Raw genomic sequence first — 10,647 nt, 5'->3', positions numbered from 1 at the left:
TTATCTACATATTAAATGGTTTATTACTTTTTTCATTAAGTGTGTCTCACAAAAAGTAAATTATTTCATCTGGAAACTCAGTTCTTCAACTTGAGGAATGTATTTCTATTTAATACCTTGAATCGGCACAAAACTGCTACTCTCAGGCTGAAATCTGAGGTGCTGTTTGTAAAATTAAAGCAGCTAGAACTAATAAGAAAATTAAGTAAAGTCACAGAATATAAAATCAACATACAGAAATCAGTTGCTTTTCTATACTCTAACAGTGAGATAACTGAAAAATAAAGAAAACAGTATCCTTCACAATAGCATCAAAAACAATAAAAGATTTCTAATTTAACCAAGAAGGCAAAAGATCTGTACACTGAAAACTGCTAGACATTGATGAAAGAAATTGAAGAAACAAATATAAGTAAAGATATTCCACATTCATAGATTGGAAGAATTAATATCGTTAAAATGTCCATACTACCCAAAGTCATTTAGAGATCTAGTGTAATCTCTATCAAAATTCCAATGACATTTTTCACAGAAATAGAAAAGTAATTCTAGAATTTGTATATAGCCACAAAAGACCTCGAATAGCTAAAGCAATCCTGAGAAAGAAAATCAAAGCTGCAGACATCACACTTCCTGATTTCAACTTTATTACAAAACTATATTCATCACAACAGTAGGGTACTGGCATAAAAATAGACACATAGACGAATGGAACAAAATTGACAGCCCAGGAAAAAACCCCTGTATATACAGTCAACTAATATTTGACAAGAGAGCCAAGAATACACAATAGGGAAAGATAGTCTCTTCAATAAATAGTGTTGGGAAAACTGTATAAACACATGCAGAAGGATGAAATTGGATGCCTACACCAATCACAAAAATTAACTCGAAATAAATTAAGGCTTCAACATAAGACCTGAAACTGTGAAATTCCTAGAAGACAACATGGGGGAAAAGCTTCTTGATATTGTTCTTGGCAATGATTTTTGGATATGACATCAACAGCACAACAAAACAAATGCAAAAGTTAATAAGTGCAACTTCATCAAACTAAAAGTCTTCTGCACAGCAAAACAAACAATGAACAAAACGAAAACGAACTTATGGATTGGAAGAAAATATTTGCAAACTACCTATCTAATAAGAGATTAATATTCAAAATATATAAGGAATTCATAATACTCAATGGCAAAAAAAAAATTCTGATGAAAAAACGGATGAGGGGCTGGCCCAGTGGCATAGTGGTTAACTTTGTGCACACTGATTCGGCGGCCCAGGGTTCATGGGTTCAGATCCCAGGCGCCAACCTCTGTATCGCTCATAAGCCATCCTGCAGAGGCATCCCACATACAAAGTAGAGGAAGATTGGCAGAGATGTTAGCTCAGGGACAACCTCCCTCAAGCAAAAAGAGGAAGATTGGCAACTGAGATACTACCTCACACCTGTTAGAAGGGTTATCATCAAAAAGACAAGAGATAATAAGTGTTAGGGAGGATGTGGAGGAAAGGGAAGTTTTGTACATTGTTGGTGTGAATGTGAATTGGTACAGCCACTATGGAAAATAGTATGGAGGTTCCTCAAAAAATTAAGAATAGAACTGCCATATGATCCAGCAAACCCACTTCCATTTATATATTCAAAGGAAATAAAATCAGGATCTTAAATGTCCACACTCCCATGTTCATTGCAGCATTGTTCACAATAGCCAAGATATGAAAACAACCTGAATGTCCATCTACAGATATGTGAATAAAGAAGAGGTGGTATATTCCATGTATCTATGTGGTATGGAATATTATTCAGCCACAAGAAAGAAGGAAATCCTGCCATTTGAGACAGCATGGATGGACATTGTGGGCATTAGGCTGAGTGAGATAAGTCAGACAGAGAAAGACTGATACTCTATGATATCACTTATATGTGTAATCTAAAAAAGCCAGACTCACAGAAACAGAGAGCAGAATGGCAGTTGCCAGTGCCTGGGAGGTAGGGGAAATGGGGAGATGTTGGTAAAAGGGTACAAAGTACCAGTTATAAGTTGAATAATTTCTGGGGATCTGCTGTGCAGCATGGTGACTATAGTTAACAACACTACAATATCCTTGAAAGTTGTTCAGAAAGTAGATCTTAAATGTTCTCACCACAAAATTTAAAAAAAATAATTATGTGAGGTGATAGGGTGTTAACTAAGACTATTGGTAATCATTTCGGAGGCCCAGGGTATCAAATCATCACATGGTACACCTTAAACTTACGCAATGTTATGTGTCAATTATATTTCAATAAAGCTAGAGGAAAAAGTTAAAAACAAATATTGTACCTCACATTGAAATAATTTTGGAGAAGAAAACACATTCTTTCTGGTTCCAAATTTTTTTAAAAGCAGGAATGGACAACAAAAAACTATAAATAAAAATTTCTGTTCACCAATTTGAATTGTAAAATGCTTTAATTACATCATATTTAAGTTTTGGTAGTTGGTATTTCTTATACCTGGCCCGATTTATTTTGTCAATAACCTATCCTCTGTAGTGGTTTGAGTTCAAGATTCCTCCTCAAACTTCTTTCCCTTCTTCAATTTCTCTATCTCCCTTCTTTGTTTCCTCCCATTTCCTTTCAATGTTTGTTCTTTTGTGTTTTACTCACCTTGTCCCCTAATCCACCATAACAAGAATGATTTATATCATTCTCCAATCAAAGAATATATTTTGCAATTATATTGCCAATACTTACCGAATACTGTGTACATATGTATGAATGTATGTGTGTATGTTTGTATATATCACCAATCCAATTATTTGTTATGAATACCATATGCTATTTTCTCTCTCCTAGTCCCTTTACACATGCAACCTACAGAAACATTAAGTACAAAATGAAGACACATTTTTCCAAAACGTTGAATCATTTCAGATTTATTAAGTTGCTGACATTTCCAATAATATTTCTTTTTCTAATATCACAGAGCTGCTACCTTCTTTTAAAGCCCTTCTGAGCTACAATTTCTGCCCTAAACACTTGTCCACATGTTACCATTTGACGTCATCAGGAATTACAAGAGTGATGGAATTTCCTGTTCTTTGGGGAGCTGAAGCTCCAAAAGGAAAAAACTCTATTCTCTTACATGCGTTACAACTACGCTTTATCACTGAGAAAAGAATGCTGACATTTGTACTAAATAAAATAATAAATTTCTTAGACAGCAAAAGGCTGCAGATTGCCATCTTATACAATTCCTACGTATGTCAGGTGCTATATTGTTTGCTGCTGTTATATCTAAGATCTTCTATCACACTATATTCTCCAACAGATTATCCTTTGGATGTGTTAAAATTATTGATTTTGAACCATAATTTGGTATTCCATAAGCTTGTTAACCAAATTGCTGCGGAAAAATTTTTATAGCTCTGGTGTTTTGATTGTACAATCATATTTGCTGCAATATTTAGTATTTTGTTCCTTCTTTTCCAATATTTATAGCTTTTTTTATTCCTCTCTAATTTTATTGGCCAACACTACCAGAACAAGGTTAATTAACACAAAGAGTAGCAACAACATTTCCTGTTCCTAACATTTATGGGTTTGGTTCTGGTAAGACTAATGTGTTTACTTTTTAAATTGATTTTATAAGCAAGAGAATGTTCCTATATAAGGAAACAATATGTAGGTGCTTGTTTATAGCATATGCCCATTTTTTTCTATTTAAGCAAGCAGGCAATCATTTTAATTAGACAACTAACCCCAGAATAAGTAGTAACTACATCAAAAACAGGAAGTGCTGATTGATAATCTCCAGTGGGGAAAAAACAGAGAAGAGGTTTAACAGCTGACTAACCAAAACAGGCACATCAAGTGACTCAATACAATTGAGTTGTAACAGTTCCATGGTGCTAAATTAAACAAATTGTTCTAAAGAAGAACGTTAATTGCTTAGATTTGATTTCTCATTTCTTGAGAGGGGAACTCTCTATGTGCCTCTGTTAATTAAAATGAAGAATTGATAAAGCAGCAGTAAGTTTTCCACAATTCTAACAGATCACAGTATATATAAAAATGACAAGCTAGTAGGTATATAATATTGACCAAGAAAGTGAAATTATAAAATTATTTAGAGAGATGTTCTAGATTTAAAGAAGTAAAAATCTAAGTTAAAGGAATGGACTTAAAAGCCTCATTTATATAGCAAATAACTGTAACTCTAGAGAATATTCATTGCTTATTAGTATCTTGGCTTTAAAAGCCATACCAGACCCATCCTGAACAAGAATCAATCCCAATTCCTTTTAACTAATTGATACTGATATTTTTCTTTATTAACACTTTCTCTTTTATTTCTTCGGGTTCCTTTCTCTTTTTTTTTTCAATTATTTTGTTGAGATTATAATGGTTTACAACATTGTGTAATTTCAGGTGTGCATTATTATTTAGCAGTTCCTTTTAATGCTATCTTAAAATGGGTGCTTATATGACTTATTTTAATTCTTTGTTTAATAAAAATGGTTTGACTTCTGGGGGCACAAAACAGAGCATTGTCTTCCCTGCTGGAAGAAGAAAGCATGCGTCATAGAGTAAGAAACTTAACTATGACTACTGAAAAAACATCCACTACATAAAAACATTCAAAGTGAAAGGAGCATCACAGGGAAAATCTGATCTGTGAAACTAGAAAAACAGGGAAACACTAAATCAAGAAGGACCTTGACAACCATGTTTAAGAGTTTACACTTTATTCTGAAGACAATGGTGCACTGTCAAAGAAGTTTAAGCAGAAAAGTAAATTATCATTTTTACATATTAAGAAGATTCCTCAAATCCACTTTCATAGTCTCACCACTTAAATCAACATCCAGTTGTGGAGGATGTACACACGCATTCAACATATATAGAGAGAATAAGATAATTCACATATTTCTTTCAATCAACAACAGTTAGAGTTTACACTGAAACTACTTTCAGATTTTCAGAATTCCAGCTCATTTGTATGATATTTGTTAAGCATAAAGTTTTGAGAACATAGAATGCATAAGACATAGAATTACCATGGGAATTAAAAGATGAAGAAGAAATAGGTCCATCCTGAAGGAGTTCACATTCTAGTATGGAACATACGCAGCCAAGAATTAATTACCATGGCCACTGATTAGTAATATTAATAATTAGGTAGGAAGCGTTACAAGACCTCAAAGAAGAGAGCAAGTGGGGATTTTATGGCCTTCATAAAGTATATGATCCTTGAGAAAAGTCTTTAATTAGAATGGGCCATACTATATGGAAAAATAGGACAAGATTTACCTTTCAGATGAAACAGCATATTAGAGCAAAAGAATACATAATAGAATGGCCCCAAACTGGAATGTATACACAGTGAATAGCAAATTGTGGACATCTTCCCACAACTATGGGGTCCATAGAATAAATGCAGTTTCGTCTGTTAGAGGTGTGCTTTTTATATAATATTGTAGACATAGTAACCAAAACTATTTTTAAGCAAAGAAGTGATGTGGTTATGTAGTTTAGGAAAAATAATTCAGATAACACTACAGAAACTGGCAGTTGATTTCGTTGGAAGATCTCCTAGATGAATTAAATGGTTCACACAAGATTAAAAAGATTAATAACTTGATAATAAATGGAAAACGTATGCTGGAAAGTGAATGCATTCTAAAAACATGTCAGAAAGAGAATCATCAAAGCTTTGATTCAGTATTGGGACCAAAACAAAGAGAAGAACCAAGGATAATTCAGGGAGTTCTCACTGGGATTACTGAGGGTTTGGAAGTGAGATTATGGAAATTTGATATGCAAAGGCAGGAGCTATTTTCAGAAGAGGATAGATTACATTGTAAAGTAATTGAAACTTTAAAGTTCACAAATAATCCATGTGTATGTAGCCAAGATTTCATTTGCTTTAATATGCAACTCAAGAGGGGGTCTAAATTGTAGATATGGAATAAAGATTTATCATACAGATAGGTGGTAGTTCGAGCCATGGAAATGGCAAAGTCTCTCAGGAACAGTGTGAAGAGACAAAAGAGAGTCAAGGATAGAATTTGGGAAATCTACACATTGAAGTTGATGCCAATGAGAAAGAAAAGTGAGACTCAGGGAGCCAAGAAATAGTAGAAAAACAAATAGAAGTCAGTAAATAGCATAATTTCTTGAAGGAGAGGAACATGATCGGTACCAAGTTACGTCAAGTAAGATAACGGCTCATCTACCTTGTATGATGGGAAAGATTTTGTGTATTGAAGATTTCACAGAAAGTAGCTTCATAAGAGTAGTAGGGGAAGAATACAAATAAGAGCACTTCGAAGTGTTGATGCGAGGAGAACACACGTGGCTATTTTGTGTACCATCAAAAAGATTCTAAGTGAATGAAGGAGAGAGCTAGAAGAGTGTCTGGTGTGGGCGGAGGGGCTAAATTCTAATTTTATTTTTCAGATAGGATACACGAACATACCTTTAGGCTATGGATAAATAGATAATGGGATACAAGAAGCTGAAGATGGGATAGATTATAACTGAGTAACCAAGTCTCCTAAAAGTGGAAGGTAATAGAGTTAGTAGTACCATTGGGAAGCATTTTTTTTATCGAATCAGTAATAGTGGTGGGATATAACAAATATGGGAAAAAACAGGCTCAGAGACGTATGCTTAGTGGATACTTTTTTCCCTTTTAAGTAAGAAAAAATATTTCTGAAGACAAGGATGAAGAATTTAAAGACTAGTCATGAGGATGTAATGTACACTGGGGAGACTATAGTTAATAATTCCATATTGTATATTTAAAAGTTGCTAGAGAGTAGATCTTAAAGTTCTCATCACAAGAAAAAAGTTTGTGACTATGTGTGGTGAGGGATGTTAACTAGACTTATCGTGGTGATCACTTCACAATATATACAAATATTGAATCATATGTAGTACACCTGAAACTAATGTAATGTTATATGTCAATAATATCTCAATTAAAAGAATAATTTAAAGACTAGCTGAAAATGCAATCAATACTATTAAATTTGGGAGATGGAAGTTAAGCAGAGACAATAGGTTCACTCCTAGTCAACTTGGCAGGATAGGATTGACCATCTGTTGATGTCACCTCTCCAGAGGCAGCCAAACTCTGGATACCTGAACTGAGGCTAATGAGTTACATGGGACAGGACACTCTTAGAGCCACTAGAAAAAACACATCTTCAAATGTCTCAGTCCCTAAAGCATATACTTTGACTTTGGGGACTTATTAATATAACCCTCAGATGTAGTATTAGCCCTTTTATTCATGGACAGATTCCATAGAATTCATAGATTCAAACTTCTGTTTAGCTATAGATTCAATTGTCCACTCTAATTTATACTCACTCTTATGCAGTGAAACACTTTATAAAATGAGTGAACAACCTTCCTGGGAAAACCCTGGCGATGACACAGTTATGCTAACACTAATTATAAAAAGAATTGGTAATGCCTTTAACAGCCTGATGGCATAGCAATTTGCACTTTCCTTGCCTTTGATGATTAACCAATCTTACAGATTATCCTGCCCAAGATTGGCATAATTTAAAGCACTTTTTAAATACATGGATCTGTATTTATTCTAAGGATTCTGTTCTATCTATTTCATCCTCTAACATGTTTCTCTAGTTCCACAACCACGTACGACTTAGTAATCGCTGAACATACCAGCATTCATGGGAGACCAGCAGTCAGGTGGTTTCATCTGCCACATATTAACTTTCCCATCAATATGTCAATCTTCTAGTTTCATAAAACTATAGCGGTCCTTCAAAGACCATCTTGCTTCTTTTAGAAGGTTGCTGTATATCTGCATAGGCTGTATATCTGTAATCTTTGTTATTCTTCGATGGAAGAAGATGCCATAGTCTTAGCCCAACACCCATTCAAATGTTTCTAAGTCCAGCTAAGGTTGTTCCTTTCTCCTGATTCTTTAGACCCAAAAAGGTGGTGGTGCTACCTGCAGAATTGGCATCTATGCATTGGTGAGCTCTTCACTTAGAGTAAGTTCTAGACTCGAAGAGGAATGTGAACTCCAGATTAGCTAAATATCACTTCAGTGGAGAAGTAGAAGGACGTAAGTATTATCTCCTCCAATTCAAACCAAGTCTTCGGTGCTAGGTCTTAGATGCACACCATCTGTATTTATGTTTTAGATGTAAGGGGTAACAAAGGTATACTTGTATAGGAGAGAAGCCTTCATTGGATATTCATACCAAGTAAGGGAAATCAGTTTTTCCTCTTACTGTGGACTTCTGCTATCTACATACCAATCGGAGCATGAGAAATAGCAACATTATCAATAAAAATCTTAGCAATTATCATGCTCACAATGTACCTTATTTATGAACTTGGAATAAAATAGAACTAATACCTGCATCTTAGGCTTACTGTTGCATAGCAGGCGTTTCTAATAAAGAACTGTTAGAATTTGACAGGCAAGGTTACATTATACTACTGAAATTGGTAGAATTGTGTTGGCCCCCAAAAATATGTTGAAATCCTAACCCCTGGTTCCTATTAATGCGACCTTATTTGAAAACAGGGTCTTCAAAGATGTAACCAAGTTAAGATGAGGTTATTCTCAGTTATGATGGGTCCTAACCCAATATGACTGGTATTCTTAAAAGAAAAAGAGAAAGACAGACAGGCAAGGGAGAATGCTGTGGACAACTGAGACAGTAATTGAAGTGCTGCAACTGCAACCCCAGGAAGCCCCAAAATTGCCATTAAACCACCAGAAGCCAGGTTGCAAGGATTGTCTTTCCCCTACACGTTTCAGAGGTCCTGCAAACACCTTTGTGTGGGACTTCTAACCTCAACAACTGAGAGACAATAAATTTCTGGTGTCTTAAACCACCTAGTTTCTAGTACTGTCTTATGGGACACTAGGAAATAATACAATGTAATGAAATTTATATTAAAATATCCATGTCAAGGGGCTGGCCCCGTGGCCGAGTGGTTAAGCTCGCGCGCTCCGCTGCAGGCGGCCCAGTGTTTCGTTGGTTCGGATCCTGGGCGCGGACATGGCACTGCTCATCAGACCACGCTGAGGCGGCGTCCCACATGCCACCACTAGAAGAACCCACAACGAAGAATACACAACTATGTACCGGGGGGCTTTGGGGAGAAAAAGGAAAAAATAAAATCTTTAAAAAAAAAATAAAAAAAAAATATCCATGTCAATTTAATTTGACTTTTGTAGTTACAATGAATTTTACATGTTTTTTTATCAGAATATATGCTTTCTTGATTCAGATCACTTTGACATCATATTCCAGACTGAGTCATGAGATATTTCAGTGATCTCTGAGAAATGACAGCCTATTTGAGAGCATTTTAAGAGCCTTCAACTGGCACCATGGTGGACTGGAGAAGCTCCTTTTCTCTGACTCTTAAAGCACAAGGATAGAGAGAAGAAGCAGAGGTAAGCACCAACATGTGATAAAGCAAATTCTGGCCACTAATGACAGTTTTATGATTCTGAATATTTTGAAGCAAGGCCTGATAATCTGGAAACTATAGAAATTAAGAACCATGCTGTCACTAAAGGATGTGCAGGGAGTGAGGAGAGTATATTCAAAATACGACAGTAGATCTATTGGAACATAAACCTACCAGGATTCAGTAAAGAACTGCAAACATTATGTCTTTTATTTGTTAAAAGCTACATATATTATCTCTTTTATTTGGAAGGAGAGAAGGTCAGGAAGTAGGGGAGGGGGAGCAGCTTTTAGCTAATTAGTGGGAGATTTGTGCTTAGAATCCATGTATCTTGATTCCCATTTTATTGCATTTTAGAACTTATTATTCCAAATTAATTTCACCCTTTGGAAACACAGTAACAGCAGCTACCAAAACAATCACTGAAAGGATTTAGGAATAAAAGAATTAGGGGTACCAAGAACCCAACAGGAAAGGCATAATAGAGAGGTGGCAGAATATCCTCTTGCCTGGTCATGGATTTTGCTAATAGAAAAGTGACGTTTACAAAAGATTAACAGAGTCCTGCAAGGGGCAACACAGCATTTAAAAAAATCTAAAATTTGAATGGTCAAGACCGTTTATTAACTGTTGCTCAAGATTTCTTTTGTTTTGCCCCTGTACACATAAATGTCCATAACCCCCAAATTCACTTTATGTAACTTATTACAGATTTTAAACTTCTTCCATATTTTCAATTATTCAACAGATATTTTTTGTGAATCTACCACAAGCCAGACTCTTTTCTAGGCTGTGTTGATATTACGAAATATTACTGTTGTTTAGGTATTTTTTATTGTTAAACTTGCCTCGTGGAGGCTGTGTATGTGTGTTCGTGTATGCAAGAGAGACAGAGTAATTTATTTCCGAGAATAACCTCTATGATTTTAATGGAAAATGTTTCAGATGAGGTTGGTATTTATAGGAAGAGCTGAGTGACAAGTAGAAATTAATTACTCTATTACATTGAAGAATTTAAAAAGAGAATTATGAAGTGAAAGAAAAGAAAAGAGTAAACATTGTGTTGGTGGTTTCCTGAGTTTTTCCTGAAAGTGGTATCATTGATGATGACTGAAGATCCATCCTCTGAAATATGAGGTTTGGATACAATGAATTCTTAAATTATTTCCAGTCTTTAAACATGATTT

The sequence above is a fragment of the Equus asinus genome, chromosome 8 (assembly GCF_041296235.1).
Source record: "Equus asinus isolate D_3611 breed Donkey chromosome 8, EquAss-T2T_v2, whole genome shotgun sequence".
NCBI classification, from domain to species: domain Eukaryota; kingdom Metazoa; phylum Chordata; class Mammalia; order Perissodactyla; family Equidae; genus Equus; species Equus asinus.
Note: the sequence above shows the minus strand (reverse complement) of the source record.